Source organism: Pongo abelii, chromosome 8 (genome assembly GCF_028885655.2).
Source record: "Pongo abelii isolate AG06213 chromosome 8, NHGRI_mPonAbe1-v2.0_pri, whole genome shotgun sequence".
In the NCBI taxonomy this organism is placed as follows: domain Eukaryota; kingdom Metazoa; phylum Chordata; class Mammalia; order Primates; family Hominidae; genus Pongo; species Pongo abelii.
In genome coordinates this window covers 53103524-53121344 of record NC_071993.2, presented here as the reverse complement: position 1 = coordinate 53121344, position 17821 = coordinate 53103524, and the positions used below count along the sequence as shown (strand labels likewise).

Sequence of the window (17821 nt, the reverse complement as noted above, 5' to 3'; positions counted from 1 at the left end):
CTGCCCACTGTGCCTGTCCACCTGTGGCTACTGCAGCTGAGACCCCAGTGGGCTAAGATTGGACAGGGGCCGCCAGGGACACAGCAAGTCCTTCAGCTCTGTGAGTGAGGGATTTTCGGGAGTGCCAGGCCGCAGTATTCCCAGGGCTGGTGGGGTGGGACAGGGAGGCTCGACCCCGGCAAATCAGGCAGAGGCGCGCCCCTTGCTCCCTGCAACATCGCCCACGTCCTGGGGCCACAGTGAGCATGAGCGGAGGGCGGGAGCCAGAGGCAGGGGACCTGGCGTGGGTCCCCAGCCCAAAGCCTGGGAAGCTGCCTTCCTCGGTGTGGGCGCGGACACGGGGGACTCTGGCTTCCGGTGGTTCGGCCACCTGATTCAGTTTATGCTCTGTGAGGGGAGTTGGAGTGTTGGCAGGACTGGCCCACCTGCAGGACTGCAGGACTGCGGGAGCGGCGGTAGATAGGTGCTCTCCTTCCCAGTTTCTCCTGGAAAGACATTCAAGAACTGTTTCATTACAAGGGGCGTTTGGAAAACATACTTCACCTTCTGCTGTGTATTAGCCAAGAACAAGGTGTGAAGTGACTTCCCAATTATTGGGGATCCCTTTGTCCCTTCTTGAAATTAGATGTCTTCATTAGTGAGGTTTTGCCTGGATGACCTCAGCACAATTGGTACGAAACGTGGGGCAACAGTTTCCTAGTATCCTGGTTGTTGCCTTAAGCTTCTCGCCCGTAAGGTACCTTCCTATCCTTTTCATAGCCTAAGTTATCATCCCATAAAACTGTTTCAACTCCTACAGCTCTGGACAGGCTGCTTTTCATTTTGGTGGGTCCATCCAACACCTCCACTTGTCCTGTTTTTCTCCAGCCACATCCTTGGCCTCTTCCACAGTCCTTAGGTAAATGCTTGGAAGAAGAATTTAAATCTTTTTATTCTACCATGGTGGCCCCAGTTTCTCAGGGGGCAGTAAAATGGCTTTTTAGGATCGGTCTAATCAGATCCTCATTTCTTTTCCCTTCCTAGATTTTTGAAACATGAATCCTTCACTCTTCCTGGCTGCCTTTTGCCGGGGAATTGCCTCAGCTGCTCTAACACGTGACCACAGTTTAGATGCACAGTGGACCAAGTGGAAGGCAAAGCACAAGAGATTATATGGCATGGTTGGTGGCATCTGAAACTGTCCAGGGGAACCCCAGAGAGATGGGCCTTGCTATCGGGATCATATGGCCAGAGAGTGGCTTCTAGAGGCTGGCTCCTACCAATAGCCTAACGCAATAACTTAATAGCACTGATTATGAGCACGATATAGGCATACACCCTTGTTGTGTCTCAGCTTGGAGAACATCTCCCAGAAGTGTCAAGCCTTCCCTGGACATGGTTACTCTTACATCTCTGTCTGAAGATTCACTTGGTTAGCATATGTTGGATTTTAATTAGAAATAAATAGCATTGGCAGGGCACGGTGGCTCATGCCTGTAATACCAGTACTTTGGGAGGCCGAGGTGGGCAGATCACAAAGTCAGGAGATCGAGGCCATCCTGGCTAACACGGTGAAACCCCGTCTCTACTAAAAAAAAAATACAAAAAGTTAGTGTGGTGGCAGGCACCTGTAGTTCCAGCTACTTGGGAGGCTGAGGCAGGAGAATGGTGTGAACCCGGGAGGCGGAGCTTGCAGTGAGCCGAGATCGTGCCACTGCACTCCAGCCTGGGCAACAGAGCGAGACTTCATCTCAAAAAAAAAAAAGAAAAGAAATAAACAGCATCAGTTACATGTTTGCCTTTAGAATGAAGAAGGATGGAGGAGAGCAGTGTGGGAGAAGAACATGAAGATGATTGAGCAGCACAATCAGGAATACAGCTGAGGGAAACACAGCTTCACAATGGCCATGAACGCCTTTGGAGACATGGTAAGTATGCTGTGGGCTGCCCAACTCTGTGCTTCCCCTCCTCAGTTCTTTACCAAATTAATCTCTTGCTTCTTAACATTTTATTTACTTTTCTTTGAAGACCAATGAAGAATTCAGGCAGGTGATGAATGGTTTTCAATACCAGAAGCGCAGGAAGGGGAAAGAGTTCCAGGAACACCTGCTTCTTGAGATCTCCACATCTGTGGACTGGAGAGAGAAAGGCTACGTGACTCCTGTGAAGGATCAGGTGAGACTGTGTTGGGTTCAGACCTCCCATCACCCCAGGAAAGCCAAGAAGCAATTGACATTTGTGCTATGGTAGACTGTGCAGCAACATGCAGTTCACTTTTTAAAGGAGTATTTAGATACATGAGCTGTTGTTAAAAGTCTTGCTCTGTGTGTGTGTGTGTGTGTGTGTGTGTGTGTGTGTGTGTGTGTGTGTGGATATCAGCTTTTTTATTCTCTTTTCAGGCTCAGTGTGGCTCTTGTTGGGCTTTTAGTGCAACTGGTGCTCTGGAAGGGCAGATGTTCTGGAAAACAGGCAAACTTACCTCACTGAGTGAGCAGAATCTGGTAGACTGCTCTGGGCCTCAAGGCAATGAGGGCTGCAATGGTGGCTTCATGGATAATTCCTTCCAGTATGTTCAGGAGAACGGAGGCCTGGACTCTGAGGCATCCTATTCATATGAAGGAAAGGTAAATGGAGCTCCTTTTCTTGCTGCCATTCCTGCTTTGTTTCACTGGGACACTTTCAGAGATAACAGACACTTTTCAGAATTCACGTTTTAGATGGTGAAATCTCTATCTGCAAAGTGACAGTGTTGTCATTATAAATTATAGCCTTTGCAGAGTTTTGTGATTACATGGTTAACATGCAGCTGTTCTTGCTTCTGTGTAACATGGAGGATATACAAACCATTCTACATATAATACAGATGTCTCCATTGTGAAAAATGTCTTACAGAAAGTAAACCTAGATGTCTCGCTGAAGAGAACTGAGCTAATTTTCAGTTTCAAATTAACTATTAATAATAACATTTCACTTCCTTGGATGATTTGTAACAGTGTTTACTTGGAAATTCTATGCTGCAAACTGCTGAGTGTTGTGGTTCTGACTCACGTTCCCCAGGAGAAGGATGGTAGTAATCAAGTCGCCTCCCTCTTTACCTTTAAAAGGTTAAAACCTGTAGGTACAATCCCAAGTATTCTGCTGCTAATGACACTGGCTTTGCGGACATCCCTTCATGGGAGAAGGACCTGGCGAAGGCAGTGGCAACTGTGGGCCCCATCTCTGTTGCTGTTGATGCAAGCCATGTCTCCTTCCAGTTCTATAAAAAAGGTAAGCATCTTTCTTCATAGAAATTATTGCAGAAACAAAGTAAACCACCAATGACACACCAGCATGATGGACTCTATACACGCAATAATCATACCCAATGCTTCTATTTGATATTACATTGAGCGTATCTCCATGAATACCTGTACTTCATAACTTTTTATAAATAGCTATGTTATTTATAGTATAGTTTAATTTACTTAAATATTCTCTAATTGTTGTATTCTTAGAATTTTCCCAAAGATTTTTACTTCTGTGATTAAATCTGAAAAGAGCCTTTTGAGTCAAGGATTTTGGTGTTCTGTGCTATTTTTAAGATTGATATTCTAGAGTAGAATTACAAGCTTAAAATGAGTGGTCTTTTATGCCTGTAGGAAAGTTTTTTTATGAGGGACTTATGCTAATTTCTATTTCTGCTAGTGGTGAATGAGAGCCTGATCCCCTAGCCTTGATAACAATAGACCTTGTTAAGCCTGATCTGGACTGTGTGTCATTTCACTGATTTTAGAGATGCCTCCCTCCCTGTGGGTGACAGGGTGGGTTACTGTCAGGTGTCCTTGGGAACTTCTCACCCAGCCTTCATTTTATTCTCTCAGGAATTTATTTTGAGCCATGCTGTGACCCTGAAGGCCTGGATCATGCTATGCTGGTGGTTGACTACAGCTATGAAGGAGCAGACTCAGATAACAATAAATATTGGCCGGTGAAGAACAGGTATAAATTGCCAGAAAGACTTATATTTGAAATTCAAAAGGGAATTCTTTTTTGCAATCAGTATTTACATACCACAAGCCCTTGATCACATTTCTGAAATCCCAGAAGTCATTATCCCCCTTAGGCAGAACACAGAATATTAATGATTGATTGTAACGTCAAGATACTGTCACGAGCATGCTGGGGATATTAATATGGTATTTGTACCATTGCATGTCTAAATTCTGAACATTTTCTTAATTCTGAAGCATATCTGGGTAGAAAGACATCCTGTCCTTTTTCTGTTTCTGATTTTGCAGTTCTGTGAAAGGTCACAGTTTTAGGTCTGGGATCAAAGTAATATGCAGGTTTTGACTCAAGAATTTATAAGGGATGAACAGGAACATTAGCATCTCCTGATTCTTTATGTTAAGCCTGTGGCTTCTGGCACACTGTTTAAGTTAATAACCCAATGTGCTTTATCCTTCCACTGAAATGGAAAACCTGCTCTCCTTTCAGCTGGGGTAAAAACTGGGGCATGGATGGCTACATAAAGATGGCCAAAGACCGGAAGAACAACTGTGGAATTGCCACAGCAGCCAGCTACCCCACTGTGTGAACTGATGGATGGTGATGAGGAAGAACTTGACTGAGGATGGCACATCCAGAGGAGGAATTTATCTTCAATGTACCAGCCCCTGCTGTGTGGAATGCACACTTCAATCATTGAAGATCCAAGTGTGATTGGAATTCTGATATTTTCACACTGGTAAATGTTACCTGTATTTTAATTACTGCTATAAACATTTGTATTATTGATTCACTCACTTGTATTTTCATTTTAAAAGGATATATACAATTTTACCTGTTTAAATAAAATGTAATTTCAAATGTACTGGTGGGGCTTCTTTCTGTTTTGATGCACTGACTTTTTTGTGTAGTTGTATTAGTCTGTTTTCACGCTGCTGATAAAGACATACCCAAGACTGGGCAATTTACAAAAGAAAGAGGTTTAATGGACTCACAGTTCCACGTGGCTGAGGAGGCCTCACAATCATGACAGAAGGTGAAAGGCACGTCTCACATGGCAGCAGAAAGGAGAAGAAAATGAGAGTCAAGTGAAAGGGGTTTCCCCTTATAAAACCATCAGATTTCGTGAGACTTATTCCCTATTATGAGAACAGCATGGGAAAGACCTGCCCCCATGATTCAATTACCTCCCATCAGGTCCCCCCAACAACGTGTGGGAATTTTGGGTGGAACACAGCCAAACCATATCAGTAGTCAAGCATGAAACTGGGCTCTAAGCCATACCTGCTCTACCAGTGGTTCACTAGGAGGAACAGTGGGTGGCCTTCTGGCTCTTCTAGTAACAAATGTGCAGATCTCAAGTCAGCTGCCCAGTGGTTGTGTCTGACCCAACTCTTGATTGAAGCAAAATATGACAAACGATCTATAAGGACGAAGGAAAATTGTTTTAATAAAGAAAAAATTCACATTTTTCTTTAAAGTGATCAGACATACATGTAATTTCAATACTGAAAAAGAGCCTTAGAGATCATGTTTATCTCACCCACGATGTTGGCAACCCAGTCAAATTACAGGGCAAAGCTATCAGGGCCAGTTTCCGGAGCATCTTCCCCAGCTGCTGGTGAAGACCCCATGGCCACTTTGCAGTTGAGGTGAGACAAGGCACTAGTGTGTTGGCAAGGCTGTTTGTCTTTGGGTCCTCAAGGGATGAGGGGTAAACTCCAGGGTGTGAGGCTGGGCTTCAGGAATGGTGTGCTGGCCTTGGAAGGTGGAAGACAGATAAGAGGACCCAAACTGAGAGTCTGTGGCCACATTTACACCAAGCTACCTGTAAGCACCTGAATTATTTTAACCAACAGAAAAACTTCCCACATTGTATTGGCTAAAAGAGCACATAGTTTCATCACCCGTGTTTTTTCAAAAGTCTCATGTTCCCACTGAAAAAAATATAAAAGATAGTTAGAAGTGTTTAGTGAATAGACTCCATAATCTTTCAGGAAGAAAACTAGGAGGACAATGGGGTCTCATCCCACAAAGCCTCCAGCAGGCTCCATTTAAGTTCATCTGAACTGGATCATGTGCCATGCTGGACTCTTACATGCCTTTCCCTAGTCATTGGTAAAACCATCTTTTTGACATAAAATGACAAAAGTGGCAACTGTGAAATTTTATAATAAAAGTAGCCCATGTTAGCAAGAAGATTGGGAAGATTCCCAAGGTAAATCCCTTAACTGTGCAGGTTGGGTGCTAGATTTGATACAGTTAGAATTTATGCAGCACCCAACATATGCAGGTTATCACCACGGTGGAAGAGACAGGCCCTGACCTCAGGGAGCTGGAACTGTTAGGGAAAGGGAGGTAATGAGGGAGGGTTTCCGGGAGGAAGGGAAAGACAATATCAACCATAGCAGCCAGTCACTAAGGGAAGGTGAAGAGGTGAGCATCTTAGCAGAGACTAGCATGTCAGTAACCCTGAGAAATGACTCTGCAGTGAGAGACCCTGCAGAGTGATTAGGTCCAGGTGTTGGGTGATGAAGCTTGCTAAGCGGAGTGTTTGAACATCGGGGACCACCGGAGAATGCAGGAACAGACCGTTCTGGTTCTTCTTATTACTGTAAAACAAACTACCCAGAAACTCAGTGGCTTGGTAGAAACATCTTTCACATCTTCCGCCTGAACTTGGCTGTGTGGTTTCACGGGGAGACATCTGTAGGCTCTATCTGTTCTGGAGACATCTGTAGGGCTTGATGGGACTAGACATCTGCAAAGCCTCATTCACACGGCTGGTTGCAGATGCTGGTGTTGGCTGGGCATTTCGCTTGGGCTGTTGACCAGAGCACCTGCCTGGGGCCTCTCCATGGCTTGGGCTTCTCACAGCATCAACGTTGGGAAAAATATATACATAAACCTTGGCAAACTTTAAACAGTGAATTACACAAGTGTTTATGTTCATCTTTATTATTAAATAAATTAACAAAAAAAGTATTATGAGGAGATTTGGTCTCTTTTCTCCAGTAATACAGTTTTAAAATCTCATAATTAACATAATTAAAGTTTTTTTTACTTATACTTTCAGTAAGTATTTATTAGTCATTTTTATTTATTTATTTACTTTTTTTTGAGATGGAGTTTGGCTCTTGTTGCCCAGGCTGGTGTGCAATGGTGTGATCTCAGCTCACTGCAATCTCTGCCTTCCAGGTTCAAACAATTCTCCTGCCTCAGCCTCCTGAGTAACTGGGATTATAGGCATGTGCCACCATGCCCGGCTAATTTTGTATTTTTAGTAGAGATGGGGTTTCTCCATGTTGGTCAGGCTGGTCTTGAACTCCCAACCTCAGATGATCCACCCGCCTTGGTTATAATCTAACCTAATTAAAATCTTTTTAAAAGCAGGACAAAAAATTCAACATTTTGTATGATTATAGCTACATTAAAATATGTCTAGAAAATACAGCCAGAGGAGATAAAAACTTTAATTGCCTCAAATTGCCGCAAAGCCAAGGGGCACTGCCCATGGCCAGGGATGGTGAGCCCTGGAAGCACAGAGGTTACTGACTCTCAGCCCAGCAGCAGCTGGACCCTCAGCCCCCAGTGCCTGGTTTCTCCTTGCACATGAATCCAGGTCCCAGCATCTTGTCATTGACAGGAGCAGCCCTGGCTCACCCTCTTGGACAACAGAAAGGTGCTCATGGAGTCTGGCTGTGAGGCAACCTGAGGGCTCTGAAGACCTCCTGTGGGGCTCACACTGGGGCCAGAGCCTCAGCCTCTGACGCCCGAGAATGGAGTAGGCAGGATGGGTGGGGCAGAGAAGAAGAAAGTTCTCCGGATGTCCTGGTTAGTCACCCTGATCCTGGGAAATGCACACTCATGGCTGAATCAGGGAGAATCAAGTCTCTTGGCCAGAAAAACAAGCCATTATGGCCAGCGAAGTGCTCACTAAGCACACACAAATACACATATATGTGCACTCACAAACACATAGAATTACACACATGCTCAATACATATGTACATGCACATTAACTCATTACACATATGAACATGTATGCACACAACACACCTATACACATACACTTGTGTACAGATGCCCAAATACACACATACTCACATCCTTACACAATACGCATGTATATACATATAGTCCTGACACACATTCACACACATGTGCACACACACCTACATACACATCACAGTATAATACACTTAGTAGAGTAGTATCGGGGGGCCTCAGTTGTGGTCAGATGGCCTGACACTTAGTCTGAATTGTTAATCATTGAACTGTGTAATTTTGTCCAAATCTTGTCATCTCTGCTTCCAGCCCCCAAAAGAGTGTGGTTGATTCAAATCATCTGAAGTTCTCTTTAGTTGTAAAATTCTGTGATTTCAATGGGAAAAGACGGTATCATCCACCCAGAGCTCACCTGAGCTCCTTCTCTGTACCCTGAGGAGGATCCCGGGGGCTGGAGTCACAGCATAGGGTGCTTCTGAGGCCATCCTCACCCAGCGCCAGCCCCAAGAGTGTTGCCACCAGGGATAGCCCAGCGTCCCCGCAGACCTCTGCTGTGGGCATTCCTGTGACTTCTTCCCTGCTCCTCCTCCCCAAGCCCATGCACTTCTTGCCTCCTTTCTGATCAAGAATATGCCTTGGGTGCAAGTAGGCAGGAAGCAGCAACCTTCTGAGGCCCAGCGCTTCCAGAAAGAGGTCAGCAGCTGTCTGTCCTGGGGACGTTTCCTGGTGGAGGTGGAAGGGGGCTCACTGCTCCTTAACACCCTCTTTCAAGAGTGCCTCCCTGGTTTACTCTTTCTGGCCAGGGCATTCATTTGGAGCAGACAAGCCTGTTCCCTGTCCCAACTCAACATCTGGAAGTTGCTGGGTCATGGGCTCCAGCTGTTGTTTGGAGCCTCTCATCAGCATGTGACTTTTGGTTGTGATGATAAAGTCTGACCGCATCTCAGGTTGCCACCCAAAGCTCAGCTACAATCTCTACAAATTACCCCTGAAAGCAAATTTCTCAGGCAGCTGTGGAGCTGAGCCCGTGGCCTGGTAGGTGAGCCAGGATGTGGCCCTCACTGGACATTTCACCCCTGTGGCCAGCACGGGGCTGGCACCATAGTGGTACCCAACAGCCCCTTGTTGGAAGGATGAATTTGAGCACACTACTCCTCATGAACAGCTTGGCCTGATCAAGTTCTCAAGAATCCAAAGGCCTGCAAAGGCTGTGACATCCTCCCACATATGAATTCAAACTGAACAAAAACCCTGAAAACTAAAAAAAAAAAAAAAAAAAAAAAAAAAAGGAAAAAAAAGAAAATGAGCCAAGGAACAATCACTTCTTCCCATTAGGAAGACCACCTTATAGGTGGTTATTTTGGAAATAACAATCTTTCACTTTTCTTATCCCCCGTTTCTCTAGGGGCCTCTGCTTTGCTGGGCTGCTCTCAATACAATGGGTAGTCCTGTACTTCACTCTGCCAGATTTATTGTTACCTGGACATTTTTAGGTGCCAGCTTTATCTTTTTATTTTTATTTTCAAAATGTGGTAAAACATAAATAACATAAAATTGATAATTTTAACCATCTTGAACTGCACAGATTGGTGGCATTAAATACATTCACATTTTTATGCAACCAACACCACCATCCATCCACGAATACTTTCATCCTGCAAAACAGAAACCATCTTTTTACTCCCCTAGCAATCATGCCCTCCTCTCTAGCTTATATTTATTTTATACTACATAGAATATCCTAGAAGCAGAGAATCTGAGCAGTGGAGGGCACCTGGTAAGGTTATCTCTTCCAAACACCTGCCCTTCAGCAAAACCACACCTGGGGTAGACTGAGCCAGACAGAATCAACCTTGTTTTTAAATGTACAAAGCTAGGCCTTCTTTGGAAGTCACGTATTTGAAATATCAAGTTGGAAAATTCTTTTTCTAAAGTAAAAGTTTTCTTTGTCATTTCCTCAGTTACTCTTTTTCCTTTCAAGTTTGAAAATAACCAGTTACTGTCCTCAGGGAATCAACAATTTCATGAGCAATGACTTCCTGGGAGGCCGTGGTTCTCAAACGTTAGCCGGCCTCAGTGTCAGCTGGAGGGGTTATGAAAGCACAGATCGCTGCACCTACCCCCAGAGTTTTAGATCCCAGAGGTCCAAGGAGGGCTCCAGAAGTTGCATTTCTAGCAAATTCCCATGTGATGCTGATGCTGTTGGACTGGGGACCCCATTTTAAGAAATGCTGCTATAAGGCCCAGTGCTAGGAAATCTGAAGGATAGAAATATGCAGGTACCTAAGAGGTGGGAACAAATGGAATTGACAAGGTAAATGGGTTAACCTTCAAGTGGAAAGTGCCAAACGCCCTTCACATAAGCCCTTTGCTGTCACAGAGCTCACAAGCTCAGGGTGCAGTGCAGGAAGCCGACGTGAACAGTAGTTTGGGATGTCAGTCATTCACACTGGGAACTGTGTGGACACTGCAGGGTAGCACAGCGCTCGGGCTGGGTGAGGAAGGGGCTGGGGATGGCTTCCTGCAGACCTGGAAGCATCAGGAGCTGTTTGTGGGTGGATTCTTAAAGAAAAGAAGGTGTCCAGACAAAGGGGCTGGGCGATGCTTATGCTCTTCCAGCAGAGGAACAATGTGGAACTGAAAAGGGGACATGGAGCATTCACGGGGCAGCAAGCTGTACAAGTGTCCCCAAGGGGAGTGTGAAAGTGAGGCAGTGAGGACAGAGTGCAGAGGCAGGCAGGGCGAGACCCAGAGGGCATGGTAACACAGGAGGAGGAGCCCAAGCGATATTCTCAAGGCTTCTCTGACATCGAGGACAGAGAAAGCTTTGCTAAGACTCCATATAAGGGGCATCAAAGAGGAAAGGAGAAGTGGGAACACAGCTCTCTCCAGTACTCTAGGTCCTCCACTATAGGATAGCCTAGGTGCAGACAAAATTTCCTTTCCTTTTTGTTTTGTTGAAAGATTTTGAAATTGCATGGAGGGAAACTTGTAAAGACACCGGGCAAGCCTAGATCCAAAATGAACACAAACAGAATACAGAACGTGGGTCTGGAGGTGAACAGAGGAGGCTTCCAGCTCCATCTTGTGCAGGCTGTGCAGCCTTGAGCATGTTACTTCTCCTGCTGCAGTCTCTGTATTTAAATAGAGACCTAATTCCCTCACAAGACCCACAGGACCTCACAGGGGCTGGCCTCCCTGCTGTTTTCGGCCTGGGCTCACAGCCGCTGGCCCTCACTGTTCCTGCTCCCTCTCCCTAAGCCTCTTTCAAACTGGGTTTGCCAGGCTGTCTTCTGCCCCATCCCTTTCCCCAGGTGGTTTCCTCCATCTGGAGTAGTCTTGTCCTCCCTGACTAATTAACTACATTAAATCTAAGACCCACTCCCTCAGGGCAATCTGATCTACCTGCATAGGTTCAATCTCTACTCTTAGAGGGTTTTAAGCATTGGGTACTTTTACTTCATAGCACTTAGTGGTTGTTATTTGTATAATTAGTTGTTAAATGTCTCTTCTACCAGAACAGGGGTCAGCAAACCATAGCCAGCTTTGGCCTGAAGCCGGATTTTGTAAATAAAATGTTAGTGGAGGAGATCAGGTGCCTACACGGTCATATTGCTGGAGATGTGGAGTGACCGATCAAGATCAACATATTTTGGTTCATTTGGATGATCGACTTAACAGAGAGCTTCCATATTTTTATCTATTTAACATTTCTTTGGTGCCGGGGAACGACATTTTCTTTGTTATAGAGAAATATTTTTAAAAAAAAGAATGCACAGGGAGTTAATATGAAATATTGTGTTCTCACCAAGTGAAGGCCAAAAGACTTCATTACAGGATGTGCAAAGGAAGCCTCTGTGTAACTTACATAGGGACAGGTGTCGGAAGCATCCAGTTACTGCAAAGCTGCAAAGCATGCCACCAACAGGCGGATCTCAGGAGAGTCTGCATGGGGGCAGGGGGCGCCACTTCCGCATGGCAGAGGGGAGTGACTGTTCTGCCTTTGTTCCATTATATTAAAATTGTCATTTGAATTTTATGAGGTCCCTACATTTGTTGATCTGCAAGTTTCTTTAGGTTTTATGGTTGCAAGATATCTATATGCCTACATTCTTTATATCTAGTTTTAAGGTTACATATAATTAATATATATAATATTTAATTAAAAATTAAAATATGTAAGATTTATATTATAAAATATATAGACACATGAGCAGAGGCAGAGCAACAAGAATAAGATTTTAATGAACAATCAGGAGAGAGAAGAGCCCATCAAAGTAAACAGGCAAGGGGAAGAGGGGCACCTGGAAATAGCAGCGGGCATCCTGCCAGTTCAAAGAATAGAGACCTGGCTGGGGGCTTTGGTCAGCCAGATGAACAGCCAAGCCAGGGAGGGCACAGCCGATGATGACACATGTTGGCTGCTTCTTCTGTCCACAGGGGAGTGCCTCAAATACACTGTGGTTCTGATTGGGCTCATCAGCCCCACATCCTCCAACACACACACACACACACACACACACACACACACACACACACTTTGAGGTTTGGGGCCTCTGGCTTGTATAAGGAGAGAGCAGCTTAAATTTAACTTCAACGGACTGAGCCCCTTCCTCCAGGAGCAATGTCCATTCATGGGGACCATATGTGGAGGGAGACTTGCTTCTTATTTATTCCCCATCATACCACCTGCGTGTACCAGGTGGGCCTTGGGTGCTCTTTCTGAATGGGGACCCTAATTGTGTTCAGTTGCAGCAGTTGTGGTGCCATCCCCCATCACACTGTCTGTTCTGGAGGAGGGTGTTGCAGAGGTGCTGCTCCCTAAACTGGAGGTGCCTGGAGGAGCCCTGATGGGAAGGCTCGGAAAAACAGGGGCCCTGGGCACAGAGGCTTTTCATTGCTGCCCATCAGGGGGCCCCAAGTGTGGGCTGAGGGGTGAGCCTGGAGAATATGAATGCAGCCAGGCAGACATAGGCCGATGTCTTTCCAGGGTGCCTCTACTGTGCGCTGAATTTGGGCAATTAAGAGGGTGCTCACTCTGGAGCTTGGTGAAGATTTGAAAACCACAGCGTTGGTAGTGGGAGTCGTGTCCGTAACAAAGAGCTGAGGGCTCAAGGAGGCTGCAAGGTCAGGTGGGCAGATGCCCTTGCTGTGATGGTGGAAATAAATGGCTGCTGTGGAATTCATCTGCTGATGGGTGATAGCAGAGATTCCAATGGAAGGTGCTGGAAGAGGAGTTGGGGAGGAAAGAGGAGGAGAGGAAAACACACATACGGGTGTAGGAGGCTCCCTTCTGAAGGGAAGCTGGAAGGAGAAAGATGCAGGGCTAGGAGGTATGGGGCAGGGGTGAGAGGTCAGAGGTGCTGAAGCTGCAACTGAATGAGGGCAGCCTCCTTTCTCATTAGGTGGAACCCCCAAAATGCGGGCAAGGTCAGCAGGAAGACCCAGGGGAGAGTTAGGAATTATGGATATCAATTTTTACTCAATTCTTGGTGTGGGCGAAGGTGGAGGGACAGGCAGGATGAGGGGTCCAGCAGCCACGCGGGCCAAGTCAGAGGTGGGATCTCTGAAGTGTAGGTGGCCAGGGTAGGGAGTCTCAGCAGGTGTGGAGACAGCAGGGGCAGGCTGGGTGGCACTGCAGTTTGCCATGTCTTCTTCTTTTTCGAGAAGGAATCTCGCTTTGTTGCCAGGCTGGAGAGCAGTGGTGCGATCTCCATTCACTGCAACCTCCGCCTCCTGAATTCAAACCATTCTCCTGCTTCAGCCTCCCGAGTAGCTGGGACTACAGGCATAAGCCACCATGCCTGGCTAATTTTTGTATTTTCAGTAGAGACGGGGTTTCACTGTGTTGGCCAGGATGGTCTCGATCTCTCGACCTCATGATCTACCCACCTCAGCTTCCCAAAGTGCTGGGATTATGGGTGTGCCTGCCCTGCCATGTCTTCTTTATCTTCCCAAGCAGCTGTTTTAGTCTCCTGGATTCTGATGTTCTACTTATGTTCTTATCCATGTTGCCCAGGAATCAATCCCTCAGGAGATAGGCAGGGAAGCTTAGCAGGTGGGGAAGGTCATTTCTATTCCACCTCTATTGCTGGGGAGGGGTTTGTGGCAGCAGCAGTGGTGGTCCTGACAGTTTTCTTTCACTGGACCCATGGCCGGCAGCTCTGGGTGGAGAATAGCTACTTGATGCAAGAGCTTCGGGATCCTTGGGCTGCATCTCCTCCCCCCGCATTAGCAAGCCTGGAGAGCTGGGCAGGTGGTCTTTACCCAACACCTTCAAGGCCGCCTTCTCTGGCCACAGGGAGCAGCCCGGAACTGGGGCAGGGATTATTATCCTTCATATTATCCATAATATTCCAAAAGTTCTCGAAAATTGGTAAGAAAAGGCACAACATCCCAATGGGAAAGTGGCACCACACACTCTGGACTGTTTCCGCTGCTCAGTGGCCTGAGTATAAGTGCAGCCAGTGCTTGTCTGCCTCTCCTCTCCCCTGCCTGTGATGCCCCCTCAGAAAGTGTCTCCCCATTTTTTCTATCAGTGCTTCGCTGATAGGAAAATGCCACACTTCCCACACAAGGCTCTAGTTCCAGAAATGCTTCCAGAATTCTCGGGAAACCCCCTCCTGTCCCCTGAAAACCCTGCCCTTGCACATTAGACATCCTGGTTTTCCTGTTGGGGTCCCATTATGGCATCATCAGCAGATGGGGCACAGTCTCCTGAGGCCTGGGAGGAATCTGTCCCAGAAACCAGGGTGTGGGGACTTCTGACTAAATCAAGGGAAGGTTTTCATGGAGAAAGTCAACAAAAAGTGAACGTTCTAATTTCAAAAATAGTCTCCTCATTGCACTTCAAATTAAGGGACTTGGAAAAAGGGGAGCAGGGAGCTGGGTGTTTAATGGGTTCAGAGTCTGATATTGGGATGATGAGAAAGTTCTTGAGATGGATTGGCGGTGATGGTGAGAAAACAATGTGAATAAACTTAATGCCAATAAACCCTGTACTCAAAAATGATTAAAATGGTAGTTTATGCTAAATCTGTTTTACCTCAATAAAAAGTAAATAAAGTTTTGTTCCCAGTGGGCAGGTAAGTAGGGGAAACTCTCTTGCCACCCCTTGGCAAGAGCCTGAGAAACAGTTGGGCACCCCAGCAGTATGAGCTCTTCTGAGGGCAGTGGTGACAGCCCGAGAGACAGTTGAGCATAGCAAGGGCAGGTGCAGGTCCCTGGTCGCAGAGTGTGATTGTGGCAAGCCAGCCTCGACTTCTGCCTGCCTAGGAGGCATCCTAGGAGGTGAGCCTGAGTGAGCAGGGGTGAGCTCTGTGTGTCCTGTGTGCAGCAGCAGATTATCTGTCCGCCCGTGCAGAGAGGGGAGGTGAGACCTGGTTTGGCTGAGAATCCCCAAAGGCCCAAGAGCTCCTTAATCTTACATTAAAACACAAAAGAGAGCTCAGCAGAGGCTACCATGCCCGGCTAATTTTTGTATGTTTAGTAAAGACAGGGTTTCACCATGTTGGCCAGACTGGTCCCGAACTCCTGACCTCAGGTGATCCACCTGCCTCCACCTCCCAAAGTGCTGGGATTACAAGCATGAGCCACCGTGCCCAGCCTTCATTACCATTTATTATTCATTTTTTGATTATCGTTTGTCTCTGCCTATCAACCATTGTGCTCATCACTCACCTGACAAATATCACGTCTTGAGTAGATACTTGTAGAATGAGTGAATATGATTTCACTTCAAGACCTAAGGAGTGGAGGCATAATGGTGGACTACTAGAACAGGTGTCTCTAAGTGTGTTTGTATAAGACATTCGAGACCTCTAGAATGTCTCTTCTACTAGAACTCAGCCTTGATGACCTTATGCCCAGACACGGAGAGCATTCATGAAGCATTGAAGGAGGCTGGCCTGCAGGGAAGCAGTCTTGGACAAGTTCAACCTGCCCCTATGCCACTTCAACAATCAAAATTTTTATCACTCCTCCTTGCTTCCTTTACTCTTTCAAAAAGCATAGAGTTTTTCATGGGGTTGCACATCATTCATTTTACAAACACTATTAACATCATTTCATTAGAAATGACATCCTAACCCCAATTAACTAAGAAGTACATAATGCAGAATAAGTAGCAGCTTGTCCTAAGACCATTAGCAACATTCAGGGACATATACATTTTCCTCAGTTTCTTCATTGTGCTAATGGGCAGTGAAGAGTTGGTGTTTGAGAACTCCTCAGATAATTGGTGTGCTGTCAGGGGCATTGCTGAAAGCAGGAATCTTAGAGGCTGGGAGTCACCGTGTGGGCAGAGGAGGGGACAGAGACTGTGTGGAGAGGTGAGGCTCTGTGCTGTCAGTGAGGGCTGTTCTCTGCCCCATCTCTTCCAGTCCCTTTTTATCCCTGCCATCCCAGGAATGATGGAAGTGCCTGAGGAAGACTACCTGGGCTTCCTGATGAGTTACTGGCAGACTGCCTCTGTGGGACAAGAGGGTCACCTGCAAGCCAGACAGTCCAAATCCTCCCTGAAACACATCACTCTCCACTCACTGCTTACCAATTCCCTTCAAGGCTGCTCCAGCTGCACATTTTTAAAAGTTGTTCTATTCAGTGAGAAGACATAGATACAGGGAGGGGAACATCACACACCGGGGCCTGTCGGGGGGTCGGGGGCAAGGGGAGGGAGAGCATTAGGACAAATACCTAATGCATGCAGGGCTTAAAACCTCGATGATGGGTTGATAGGTGCAACAAACCACCATGGCCCATGTATACCTATGTAATGAAACTGTACATTCTGCACATGTATCCTGGAACTTTAAAATAAAATAAAAACCTTTTAAAAAGTTGTTCTATTAAGATATGATCTGTGGTTTGGGAAAACGGTGATTCCTTGTCCTGTTCTTGGAGAAATATTTCATTTTGTAGGGATGACTGGCCCCGGGGCCCAAAATCTCACTGTCAGTCTGCTCTGGTTCTCCAGCAAATGCGTTGAATCAGGGTTGATGGTGGCAGAGATGGGTAGTCAACACCTCACCATCGTGGTCCTTCCCTGGCATCACTGGCCAAGCTTCACTCTGGTGAATTCCACATATAATGCTTGCCCAGCCCTGTCTCATTCTCTTGGATGAGCCACAGCCATGCTACCCACCAGGACCAGACACTGCCTCTGCACACTCTGTGGATAGCAGTCATTTCCCTGAATCCATGAAAGCATTACCCGCTTAAACCACTATTTCTTAGTGTTGTTTTTTGCAACTTTCAATTCCACAATTTCTGTTTCATTCTCTGGATAAATTGGAGAACACTTGTGAAAATTCCTCATCTCACAGTCCATTTTCTGTAACATCAGCCTTAGCTCTTTTAAAATCCTGGGTCTTGCTCTCTTGAAGTTTTTCTGGGATTGAGGCCAGTGGGATGGCAAAGCTGCTGTCACTGAGGTATGGCCTGGAGAGTCCTTGCGTGTCTGGGGGAGAAGGCAGGGCCACCAGCATGGGAGCCAGGAGTAGGGGACGACTCCAGGGGATGAAGCCCAAGGAAGACTCAGCATGTCAGCTGCAGATCAGCACGGGATGAGGCCCTGAAGTGTGGGTGACCAGCCACTCACAGGGGGAATGAGGCTCTTTGGCCCTATTTCTCATGGGGCTGGTATGTGGGGCCCCAGGTGTCCCTGTGCTCAGAGCCTCAGCCTGCAGGGAGCCCCTATCAGCCCCTCCATGGGAGTTGGGAGTTAAAGGGGGCCATCAGCAGCTCTCCTGGGGGGATTTCCTTGTCCTGGGACAGGAGCATCCATCTCTCAGGCCCCACCTGTCCTTTTGGGCTCCAAGCGCAGAAAGCTGCAATCTCGGTCTTCACA

The 17821-nt window shown here is 46.5% G+C and overlaps 1 pseudogene; it reads left to right on the top strand.

Moving 5' to 3' along the window:
- Positions 1–1034: 1034 nt before the first annotated feature.
- LOC112128544 (procathepsin L-like) lies at positions 1035–4754 on the top strand (annotated as a pseudogene).
- Positions 4755–17821: the final 13067 nt, after the last annotated feature.